Below are 13,323 nucleotides of genomic sequence, written 5' to 3' on the forward strand. Positions count from 1 at the left end.
AAATGAATAATCGAATATATAAAAAAAAAATGTATGAGCTCAAATATTCTAATACAATATATTTGGAAAATTCCCATAAGTGTGCTTATATGGAGAAAGTTTTATATCACAAAACTTGTTTTATAATTGCACGAGATGTCCTTCTACTATGAACTGAAAATCTCTACCTCTGACGTTGTTTCACCAGAGGTTTAGACTGATAAAGTGCTGTGAAGCTTTGAGAGACAAAATTAAAGACAGGTGGCTGAGACTGTGTAAGCTGATCTTCTCTTCCTCATCCTCCTCTGCACAGTCTGTAGATGCTGGATCAGCGACAGGAGCTCATGGCGTTCTCTGTAACCTGTGTCTGACCTGAGCCTCCCCTCAGAATGCATGAAACTCCCAAGACTAACAAGAGACTGCCCTCGCTTAGTCTTAAAGTTGCTATGAAAGTTTAAGAAACACAATGTGCAATGTGTCTATCGGTTAGAGCTCATGCTCCAATGCATTGAACTTTCCCAACATCGTTTCCTGATTTTTTGTTATCTATCTTCCACCCCATGAATAAAGATGGGTCAAAAACAAGGAGGTCTATATTAACTGCAGAGAGCTATCTATTACCATGCTCGTTCATCTCAGCAGCAATTGCTCGACTGGTGCAAAACTGGCATCTTTGCTCATAGATACTCAGTTCTGGACACAATAGAGTGCTACAGGGTTGATGTCATTTCAAAGGCCAACCTGGAAATTTGCTTAACTCTGGTTCCCTTCACAAAAAGTCAATAGGATTTTTTCCACTAGCTTTTGGATTATTGCAGAAAATAAGCTCTGTGACCAACAACAGATCATGACTCTTACACATTATGTTCATCAAGACAATCTACACAAATCAACACAACTTTTACGATTTTTGAAGCCTAAACACAATAGGCTATAAATGAACTAGGCCTGGTCGCATGACTTAGATGCCACCATCACTAAGCTTCCGACAACTCGGCTCCAGGTTTTAGGACTCTGACTGCAGCACTATACTGTTTTAGAGCAAATTACCTGAGCTTTAAAACATATGGTGTGTTCTTTGATTCTCTTTATTCTTCTGGTCTGTACCAATTTGTTTTAATTTAATTTAAATTTAGTTTTTTTAACACAGAACCTAAAGACTTTTATGACACATATTTTGCCATGTAAATTAGAGCATCAAAAACAATGATGTGTGCTGGGCTAAATATGCTTGTTGTATGCGTGTACATATGATGGTTTTTACCAGCTGAGAACTCACGAAGAGCTGAAGAAATGTGTAAAGGAGTCAAAACCGGTCCAGGAATTCCTTTGTCTCACACACACAAATGAAGATCTGCTGCAAGAATGCGGCGGTTCTGATGCCTGTACCGAACTGTAATAATGGGCAACGTAGCTTCTATGACGAAAAAAAAAACAGTTATCCTTGAGCATTCTTTTCCTTTTAGAGTCGCATCTTGCGACATTATGTCCTGTTTCTGGTTTGTTTAGATCTCTTTGGTCCAGTCGTTTAGATGTCTTTAGATGTCTTTCAGTCAAACCACACTAGAGTTTGTTTGGAAACCTGAAACCTGAAAAGGTGGGTCTCAGTCTGCTTGTTTGTGGCGCACTAGGGTTCCAATGGCAGAGTTCACACTTATTTAAATGAACCACACTAACAGAACAATCACACTAAAGTTTGTTAAAAAAATATGCCAACATGTGCCAGCAAGGTGCTAACCTGACCAAGCCAAACCTGACCTCTTAATTTGAAAATAAATAAATAAATAAATAAAACATACAACATACAGTGCACTAAATGTTGTCCAGAAAAAATTATCATTTTTGAGCAAGTGTGTAGTGTAGGGTCCACTGAACCCGGCTGTCTCTCTGAAAATATCATGCAGTTAAAGAAGATCTCTCCTTAAATGGCCATTAGTGCTTTTTTTTTGTTTTAAGTGATGTCGATAAAATCCATGATTCTTTGCACTAGATCTTGAGGAAAAGCGGGCAAATTTACAGGAAGAGCAGAGACAACGCTCTAAAAATAACCTCATAGAGACTGCTTTATTTATGGCAACATAAGTGTGTGACTGTGAGAGCTATTAGAGATCAATTATCGCCACAGCCCCAGGAATTCTGGGAAAAGCTGGATGGCCATTATTCCACACTGCATTTCTCTGGGAGCTGGGAACATTTCCTGATAGATCTTAACAGCTTGATATACAAGCATCAGAACTGTAAAAATACACATAAAAAGTATCCGTATCCGGCATTTTGCTCTGATAAGCCTTATCACACTGCCCAATTGCTCTCAACCGACACACATTGGCATGTCAACGCCATCTTCATAAGAATTGAAATTTAGTCAACACTTTCCAGTGTTTTCCCAGGCTGGTTATCAGTCATCAGGTCTATCCTAAAATCAGAAAACAAACAGTTTTGACATCAGGAGACTCCACCCTGGCTTGAACTCATCTAAAAACAACATGACAGCAATTGAGATATGAAGAGTAAGTAATGCATCCTAACATTTATCTGACTGATTGTAGTCACACATTAATTTGCCAGGTCTGAAATAAATAAATACTCAGTGCGTGAGGAGTGTGTGAGGGACGCGCGCTCCTCTACCAGTCAAAAGTTCGGGAATAATTTTGCTTTTTAAATGTTTTTGAAAGAGGTCTCTTATGTTTACCAAGACTGCATTTATTTCATAAAAAAAAAATAAAAAAAAATCAATTTGTGTGATTTGATGCTCAATAAATATTCTTATTATTATCAATGTTGAAAATAGTTGTGCTGCGTTATAATTTAGTTTAAACCGCAATACATTATCATTCAAAAGTTTGCAGAGGCGCTTGTTTGTGTTAAGTGAGTTTGTTGTGTGCTTGTTTGAGTGTGAGGTTAATTTACGGCTACACGATTAACTGAAATGGTGATTTGTCTAATTAAATACATATCTGCGCAGCATGTTTCTTCGTGAAGCGCAGCACTGTGATCAGAGCGCCTCGGTGGCTCGCAGGAAATGCTGCTCCATCTCTGCAAGCGCTTTGAGTTTGAGTCACTTATCAAGTGCATTTGAAAAAGCAATACGCGGCAAACATCTTTCAAAAAACACAAACCTGTTGTCCAACAAAAGAGGACATATAATGGCAAGTTTTTACTCCAAACTCACATTATAACATCAGTGGAATGTTTGAAATAACTTCCTTTTGTGAGCTGATGAGGCTTCACATTACAGAATGATGCAGAAACTATATTGTATAGTATTTCTTACAGTGATAAAGGCTATGTCGATTAGAATTGCATTACTTCATTCTTATGAAAATCCCCAAGATGTTTAGAAGAACACAGATAAACCATATTTCATTGCAATCGTGTGTTTATTGTCTTCATGTTTCATCAGTCAATACGTCTCTATCTGCGTTTTATTCTGCTAAAATCAAAGCTGGATGCCTTTGTCCATATAAAGGATTTCCTGGAACGTCATTTGTTTTATGACAAGTGCGCCCTCCGGCTAGGAGTATAAATGAAACAGACATTACATTTTATGTGTGTACTCACTAATATTCAGAGCAACCTATTTTGGGTAAAAACAGGAAAAATAATACTTCTCTTTCAAGAAAGTTGAAGTAAACATATGCAAATCTATAACATTTACTGCAGTGTAGAGAAGTGTACAGAAGTTTCTCTCAGTGGATGTGATTGTGATTTCCTGACAAAAATTAAGAAATTCCCATCACAAATTTTTATCATAATAATTTCATATTTTATAGTATACCTTTAGACCTCATTGGTTCTCGCACGTCAAGCAAACATGCTTGAACTTCCGTTTATCGTACTGATGTGAGTTGAAGAATGAATGAATATGCAAGTAAAAGCCTAAATTTAATCTGCTCATCATATAAAATGATCGTGTCTCTTCAGAAATTACAATCTCTTTATGAAGAAGCTTCATAGTTGCGTAGCTGTCAACGGAAGGACAGAGATTTCATCAAAAAGATCTTCATTTTTGTTCCGAAGATGAATGAAAATCTGTCTTAGGCCCCGATCAGTTGAACAGTTGCTTTGAATGTCCAGAGACTGCGATGATGGAGGAGAAACTTGTGGTGGCTGTTGCGGGTTCCCCGGAGCTGTATGACTTTGGAAAACCAAAGATTCTAGAGCACTTGCGCAACAATCCTTGATTAGACTGACAGGACAGCTGATTCGGGTGGTTGCCTAGCAACAACAACAAAAAACACAGTGCACTGCTCTTTTTAAAACAAGTCAACATAAAAAACTTGCATTTTCTAACCTGAAAAACGCGTTCTGTGTGATCAACGCCTTATAATTAATGACAGAATTTTCATTTCTGGGTGAACTATGTTTCTGCGGCCTGCCATTTTTGGCAAATAAAGAAGATATATCAGATATATACGAAATCTATAAGATATATAAGATGTATAAAATATAGAAAATGTTGTTGTTATGGTTTGTATTGTGTGTGCCCTGAATGGAACAGTAATGTCCTTTGTCAGTCACGTGCCTGTTTAAGTGATGGACTTACACTACTTGTGGTTGTTTTCAGAGATGGTAACAGACGCTTTATTCTTGTGCTACAATTGTGTGGCCTGTGCTACAAAACGTTCAACCTCTGTAGCACCTCTATGTTGCAAAAAGAGTTAACATACACCCCTGTATTTATATTAGATCAGCAAATACCACAATAATAGATCTATGTTATGTTTTTTTTTAGTACATTTCAAGATTTATTGAAAAAAATGCAACTAACGTTAGTGGTTGCTAGGTGGCTGCTTAAAGTGATAGTTCACCCAAAAATGGTCATCATTCTGTCATTATTTACTCGCCCTCAAGTTGTTCCAAACCTGTACTCTCATGTCTCAGTTGTATTCTGGTCCCATTCATTGCCAACTAGGCACAAACACTTCTCCTCAACAAGCTATTAACCCTAGGTACGATTATGAGCAATGAGTTTCCATTATGGGCAAAACACAAAAGTATTTTGCCCATGTGCTTCTCCAGAAGGAGGGGCTGGTATAGAAGCCAGGAAAAACCTGCTCTAAAACACACTGATGGGTCAGCCATGACATCCCATACATCTGCTTTTTTTTCTCTTGCTGACCTTGGAGGATCTCTGCAAACAGTGAATTAGCACATGTCTCACAGCCATTCATCTTCTGTAGACCGGGCAGTCATTTCCTTACATCAGCCATCTGATGAATATGTTATGGGCATACTGCATAATCCAAATATTATTGCACCAACAAGGAACGCTTAGCCCAGATGCTACAAATGTGAGTAATGAGACATTGTTCTCGCAAATGTCTTGTGTCTGATCCACAGCTGAGGTTCAGTTAAAGAAGGCGTCTATTTTGCTAACCTCAGCAATATTAGCCCAGCTCATGCTTCATAAACTTTCATAAATAAAACACAGGTGCAACTCAAAACATCATGAGACTTTAGGCAGACTTACAGGAGGACAACGTCTTTATGGCAATCATGTTTATCTAATCTGCCAATGACTGAGAAGCGGGTAGGTGTAATTAGAAGATAATCACCTCTTGTGGTTAAGATGAGCGGACTGTGTGGAAGGGAGAGTGTAAGACTAGGCTGGATGTGCGAGACAGCTGTGTTTGCTCCAGATCAGCTGACTCCTGAGACGGAGCCCAGAGTCCCTGCTGCGCTACAGCTGGGGTGACATAAGACAAGACCTGCCATAAATTGGCCCAGCATCTATGTTAATGTATCAAAAACACATACTCACATACAGTAAACAAAAGAAATCCAGTTGAAAAACGTTCCCAAAATGTGGGAAAGTGGGGTCTTTAGTCCAGTCTGCATCTGGAACAGGCCAGACATACAGTAAACAACAATGCTGGACAGGATGTCCTGTACTAAGATGCTCCATTAAGGGCCATGGTGCTCCCTAAAAATGAATAAACCATCTGAGCGTCAGTGATCTGACAGCCCCAGCTGTATTTGCAGAAATCTGCTATGGATGGGATACATCTTGGTATTCTGTGCTGTGAGGTTGGCCATTTAATGAGATAATGCCAGATAGAGGGGTAACCATGTGCTGAACTTATGACTAAAACACTTATTTCATTAGCACCTCTAATTATCACTGCAAACCAAACCAGGAAGTGTGACAGAAGAAGAGCTGTGCTGATAATGGGTGTGCTAAAATAGTAAGCGGGGTGACGCTGACAAAACCATGGGTACTTCACAAGTGAAGTACATCTATTTTTCCCCCACTACAAATTGTATATTTAGAAAAACAATTTGAGTGAAAAGTTGACTTAAAAAAAATAAATCAGTTTGTGTAAAACTTGATGAACATGCATCAATCAGTCAATCCAGGACAGAATTTAGACATACTTAAAAAACAGTACAATCAAACAGTAACACGGCTAACCACCCCGATCTCTTCAGTTATTTATTAAATATTTTAGTTTTATTTGTATACTATTAAAATATTTATTTTTATATATTTTTCATTTTAATCTCATTTGAAATTTGACTAATTTTGTTGTGCTTTTATTATTATTTTTGTTTATATGCCTATTTAGCTTTCATTTATTTTTATAAGTTTTAGTTTTAACACTTTTAGTACTTCAGCTTATTGTACTACAGTTATTTGCCAAAGGCAACATTTATTTTTATTTTAAGTTTATTTTTAAGTTTGAGTTATGCGTGAAACACATAACAGTTTCAATAAATAAGCTAAAGTAAACCTAAAGAAAAGTATGGTATTTACTTTTTGTGATACCCAAAAGTATAAGACCCTGATAAATAAATAAAACCCTGATAATTTACAGCTGTATACAACTATTTTCGTTGGAACTAATATATGAATTACGCAAGCTCATAGCTATTGGTAAGAATTATTTTATTTATAATTATTATAGGCTTAAATGAAAATATTCTGACAGTGAGACTGACTTGGTAACCACAGGTAAGACCATGCGTGGTTACTTACTACCACTGTCAAATGATATTATGATTCTATATGTTATATTTAAAAAAAACGCCTAAAGACAGGTAAAAACTATTGTAGGATTTAAAATAATCCAAGATATTTGAAATGAACCAAGACATTTGCTTTACCGTTTTCCACCCCCTCTTTCTACCACAAGGACCATTTGGAGTTCCTAAAGGCACAGAGGGGCTGATAGTGATCAAGGCCTGTAGGCTAAGATGTGTGTACTTTGGGGGTCAATGAATTGTCACACCTTTAGTACAATGGGGGAAGTTGCAATTATCTCATTGGTCAGTTTGAATGTCTCACATTTGGGTTTTAGTCACATGGTCGGGGAAGGGATAAAAGAAGATTGTAACTGATGCTCTCTCTTTGGTGCTCTGGCTCTCTTATTCTCTGGGTCCCTTTCTTGGGGCTCTCTCTCTTTACCTCCTCTTTCCCTCTACTCTCTCTCTCTCTCTCTCTCTCTCTCTCTCTCTCTCTCTCTCTCTCTCTCTCTCTCTCTGGTAACATTTTACATGCTGGGTAAGGTTAATGGTATAAGTTATCATCATCTCATACAGTACATCTATTTTGTAACTATTTTAAGTGTAACCATAACCATATTTTGTCATTAAACCTTTTCAATTACAAATAATGTGCTAAATAGTTTTGATTTGGTACTGACTTTGAAGTGCTACATATTGCAATACAATATGGTCACTCTCTATAGCAACGCTCTACCACATATTTAGCTATTGTAACTGTGCTTATTTCCGTCGCTGGTATAAGTAGCAGTGGGTGGTAATAGACAAGAAATGTACAGTTTTACACCATCTTGCTAATAACATTTCTTTAGTCATTCGGCAGTCTTGCAGCTTGAACCCCTGCAGGAAATCCACCCTTACACTATACACACACCCTCACAAAGAAACTGCCATCATTTCATACCAAAAATTAATTATATTACCCTACTCACCTAATAAATCTAATGCAATATAAATGACTATAACATAGTATTCAATATAAATATTCCAAATTTCTGCCCAAATCATGGTAAATACAGTCAGTGTTACAACAGTAGCAATACAATTCATGGTGTTTGGGGATTTGAAAGTCTTCTAACTTCTAAAAAATGTTCTCCTGTTTTCCCCATCAGTCTTGATGGAAATGTTGAGGCTGTTTCATCCGATTTAAAACTAGTTTAAACATCGAGTGATTTGTGGTTTGAAGCAGAAAGGTGTGTGTCGAATTGAAATGCTTCACACTGGACGTCGCATCGCTGTTTAATAATGATGTCCGGGACCAGGAGTAAAAGCAACTCCTTTAAGCTGGCAATCCGTTATCCACTTTGCCGTGCTGTGTAGTTCAAACTAGTGAAACAACTGATATACGTTCTCTCTGTTTACTGACCAAGAAACCGCTTCAGATGATTCAGTGACGGAGCGGTCAGTACGAATCTGAATCGTTTCAGACCTTTATGCAACTATGTTTGGCCAATTTACGGAAAAGAAAGAATAGTCACTCAAAAGAATGATTAAGGGCGCTTTCACACTTGGTTCGATTGCCTGTTCCAAACCCGAGTTCCATTGCTCCACCCTCCCCCTTCAATTCAACAGGGCTGACAAAATCACTATGATGTGAGCAGACAGTATGTGAAGTGTCTTGTGAGAGCACTCAGAAACCCATCATAATATTCGTATTTTAATTCAGGCATAATTGTGTGACAGTCTCTCAAACGGACTGGAAATGAGTAATATGTATGTTGAAGGCAGCTGGCTGATTATAATTTTCTTCTTGGGTTCTCCGAAGAGATCTCGGGTGCCCAAGTATTCACTGATACTTTAATGCTGATGGCGCCATAAACTGTTCTATTCCTGGAAAGCACTTCCCTGATTTTATGAGAGACATATGTCTTCATCACAGGACTCATTACTGTCAAGTCCCTGTGTTAAGCTCTTTTCACCTAATGAGAATATATCATCATCTAAACCATTTAGCCATTATCAAATATACAGTTAGTATATTTAATCAGATTTTTTGCCCTTTGAAAGAAAGTTGCATCCTCGTCATCAGACTGAACAGAAGCTGTGATAAAAATTTTTTACATGTAAGGTTGTGCTGAGTGATGGATGATTTTTAAATATGGGCTTGGGTGGGTTTCCCTTGGTTGCTGTGTGCTGAGGGTCCTAATGAAGTGAGGAAAATAATCATAAATGGCAACATATGTGAGCCACAGCACTCTCACACAGGGGCTGCGATGTGGAGCCGGTGTTATGTTTTATTATGAAACTCGACACTGCTGGAATGTGTGCCCAACAGTTCTCTAATGCTGACGATATTGGGTGGAGCTTCTTTTTACAAGCTTGTCTGCACGTCGAACAACCACTTTTTAACTATAAAGCCAAATCTGAAAAGGCTGTGTTATACCGTTTCTTTGTTAATTCAGGCTCCTCAGGTTTGCCCAAAGGAAATAAAAATAAAAAAATGTATCTCTTTAACATCTCAAATGTTTCTCCTAGACAAAAATGAGGTTACTTTAACATCAAATGGAGACTTCTGCTTAAATCTCCTGCTCCTCACACTTTTCTCCAAAAACAAAATTTCTAAAACTCTCTCAATGGTCTCCTCTAAAGTTTAGAAGAGATCTCAACAACATCATGCTGTGGTCAGATTTTTCTCCTAAACTAAAGACTGCGGCGGTCTCATATTTGTCTCCTTCAAAGTTTAAGACATGATCTCAAGAACATCACAAACTATGCTTAGCTATTTGTACCCTCTAGAAGAGATTTTAACAACTTAACCAATCAAATGTCTCAGTATACTGAGACATTTGATTAGTAAAGTTGTTAAAATCTCTTTGATTATTAATACATATTATATGGTTCAAATGTTTGAGTTTATAATAAACTCAAACATTTGAACCATATTATATGTATTAATAATCAAATTAGTCAAGGATTGGGCCATTTAATATGCCTTCCAGCAAAGAAAGCTCAAGGGTTAAGACTCCTGTAAGTAAGTTTTGATAAAGGCATCGGGTACATTACTATTTCCAAGAACAAATGATGTGCCCTATGCACATAAACTGTACCTATTCTCTTATTGTGAGTCAGTGTCAGCAGCTAAGAGTAACTTTAACCTTATTTCTGCATAACTTCACTCTTAATATAGGCTTAAACTCTGACTGTTTTTTACTTTAGTGCCTTTTAAATACTGGACTTGGTGCATAATTGTTGAGATTTTCTAGCTAAGGAGAAAAATATGAGCCTATAGTGTGTAATGTTGTTGGTACAAATTGCGATCCAGGGAGCACCGCAATACGACCAAAAAGGGCACTTTCATTTTAACGATTAAGGGGGCAGGGGCTTATACCGTGGGTCACCAGAGAAAAAAAAACAGGGAATACTAACCACTGCCAGACCAATTTGGTCCACTAGCTCCACCCTTGATGAAACTACTTAATGAAAAGGCGAAATGTTTGTAATCTATTCTTAGTTTTGTCTTGGTGCATGTGATCCTCAGATCAGGTCTGGAGAGCCGAGGTCATGCCATGAAGGAGAGAGCACACAGGCTTCACCCATCCATCCTCAGCTGTCTGACAGAGACAGGGTGGCTCCACTTCCCTAACGTCACAAGCCACTCTTGGAGAAGACAGCTCCGTTTAAAAGTGCACTTTGTAACAGAGAAGTGTGGTTTGCCTTCAGTAAATCCAAGAGCTGCCACTGCTCAAACCTCAAAGTCAAATGAGGAACTGGCAGAGCTACAGTTAGTGTCAACGTAAATTGGGAAAGCAACTTAGAATAATGTTCAAGTACTTTCTGCTTTATATTTGCAATCCCACCCATTTTAAGCAACCATTTAAAAGCAAATAAAGTCCAATTCATACAACATAGACAGATGCTAATCAACTGCAACAGACAAGTTTGTCAGGTTTCAGATCAGTGTGTTATCCCATCTATATATTCTTCGATCTATCTACCCATTAAACAATAAACAAATTGAGTTTTCGTTTTTCGTCTTCTTGCGCTAGAATGGTTTAAAATCACTTGAATGTTTATGTGCGATTCGTCATGTGCGATTCGAACCATGATGCCTGATCTGCTCCGGATCAACTACAATCCCTATACTTGACATCACACATTCTGCAATGTGACTATCGCGGATGCACACATTGCAATATCGATGCTAAAACAATATATTGTGCATCCCTACTAAGGTCATTCAACTAAAAATGTAGTCAAGCTAATAATGTCACTACTTTTAGCAAGTAATTTCCCAAAAATGAATAAGACTCAAAAATAGTGAGGGCCGGTCAAATCTGGAGAAGCGGGACAGTCTGCACTTGGCTGGCTAAGAGCATCTGGAGTTGGAGAATATATTTGTTCTGAGGTTGATTTAGGGAGAGGGGAAATGAAGCAGAGAATGACGTGCACACCCCCAACACCTCCGTTACATATATGCTCTTGATAAATTAAAAACATAAATAGCAGTAATAAATGCAATAATGTGGGAAAAATCTAAATAGTCAGACAAATTAATGGGCTTGTGTCATGTGTCATTTTCCATGCAACGAAAATTATGCTAATTGGCCTTAGCAAAGGTTAAAACCATTAAATGCAAAAACAATGTAGTCCGCCAACTATGTTTCAGGGAAAAATATTACCATTGCTATCCCACAAAACCCATGGGGCCACAGGGAGACATGCCTTAGGCACATCACTGCGGGCTGCTCATACTCAACTCAATCACAAATGACAGACCACACGCTTGTGTTTTCACTCAAGCTTTACAAACTCAATCCTTACATTGTGTTTACTCCCATCATGCATGATTGCACAATATATTACACAGAGCAGAGACCTTGGGACTTACTTTTGTTAATAAACATGTATTGAAACAGGTACATACAATATGTAATATCGCCAAAGTCTTTCCTTAAAAGAAAAGTGTTGTCTTTCAGCTGGCACTATTTTCACATGATCCATGTTCTCAATATTTCAAGAAAAGTATCCCTACCCAACAAGAAAGCAGTGTGATGAAAACAACTCGCCATGTGGTTTATCAAAGCCGCTAGTCGTGATTTATGACAAATGGTTCACATTTTGCAATAAAATAATGCCATTAAGACATTTCTTTGCTTGCAACGGGATAAATTCTGTCATTATCTGACATTCAATGTCTTTTGATGATACTCATTTGACCAGGGAATAACTGATAATTATGGACTTCCACCGAGAAAAAAAAAATAGTCACGTTGTGAGATACAATGGTATTTTTATATACTCTGAAGCAGGAACAGGCTTTCATAGACAAGAGCAGATGAAACAGAGTGTGTGACAAATCATAAAAATATTTAAGAATTTATTTATAAATCAGTTAAAGCAGAATCTGCCTGATACTGCAGGATAAGAAAGCCAGTAAGATGGCTTAAATACTTGCTGACCACATAATGAAGATTCCACACATCAACTGACTTGTGCAAAAAATACTAAGGGAAAGACATTTCTACTTTGAATCACACATCTTTAATATATAAATAATAAAACATGTCAGCAAGCCTGAGGTCTTTCCTGTTCATTAGAAAAAAAGACAACACGGTCTGTCTATACATCCGATGTCAATCTATCCATTTTTATCTCAAACTCCATCCATATCGGTCTGTCTGTCTGTCTATCCATCCATCCATCTCATAGATATATATTTCTATCTATGTGTATCTAAAGATATCTATCCATCTATATCATTTTCAGAGGTTGTGTGCAGACACATTAGTCTGAATTTTATTTAGTACTTTCTCTGGATCTTTTCTTTTAAAGGGAACAACACTAAAAGGGAATGGTGACAGTATTTTCCCATAGAGAGAAATAATTCAAAGAATAAAATGCTGGGAGGTTTCCTGGGTCGGTCTTACCTCACTCCTTAAGAATGTCCCGTGAGACTGAGGCCAGATTGTGAGGTTGTTATACCGCCGCAGTAAGTGTGACTCATATATGTTTCTGAGCAATGGTCTACATTAAAATGGACCACGCAGAGGTTTCTACAAAGCTGCCTTGATTTACAGGTTATGGCTGCAATTCAACGTCTTCGGAGAGTTTCTCTTTTCATCTGACTGGAATATGCTTCCTGGAGCGAGAGCAACAAGCTGTGTCATTACTGCCATGTTTCAGTTTACTCAATGGCATGTAAAAAGCCCCCTGTCAGAAATGTTACACTAACCAACTTATAAAACAGAAAAAAAGACAAATACTCTGTCCGAGCAGACACACAGGTGGTTGGTATGGTGCCTTTGGGGCTCAGTGGTGCAGAGGTAATAGCTACACTTTCTCCAGGCATTACGTTTGCAGATCTCCAGTAAAATAAAATCAAAAATGAAAGTTCCACAC

This window comes from Scardinius erythrophthalmus, assembly GCF_964197995.2.
Source record: "Scardinius erythrophthalmus genome assembly, chromosome: 9".
In the NCBI taxonomy this organism is placed as follows: Eukaryota; Metazoa; Chordata; class Actinopteri; order Cypriniformes; family Leuciscidae; genus Scardinius; species Scardinius erythrophthalmus.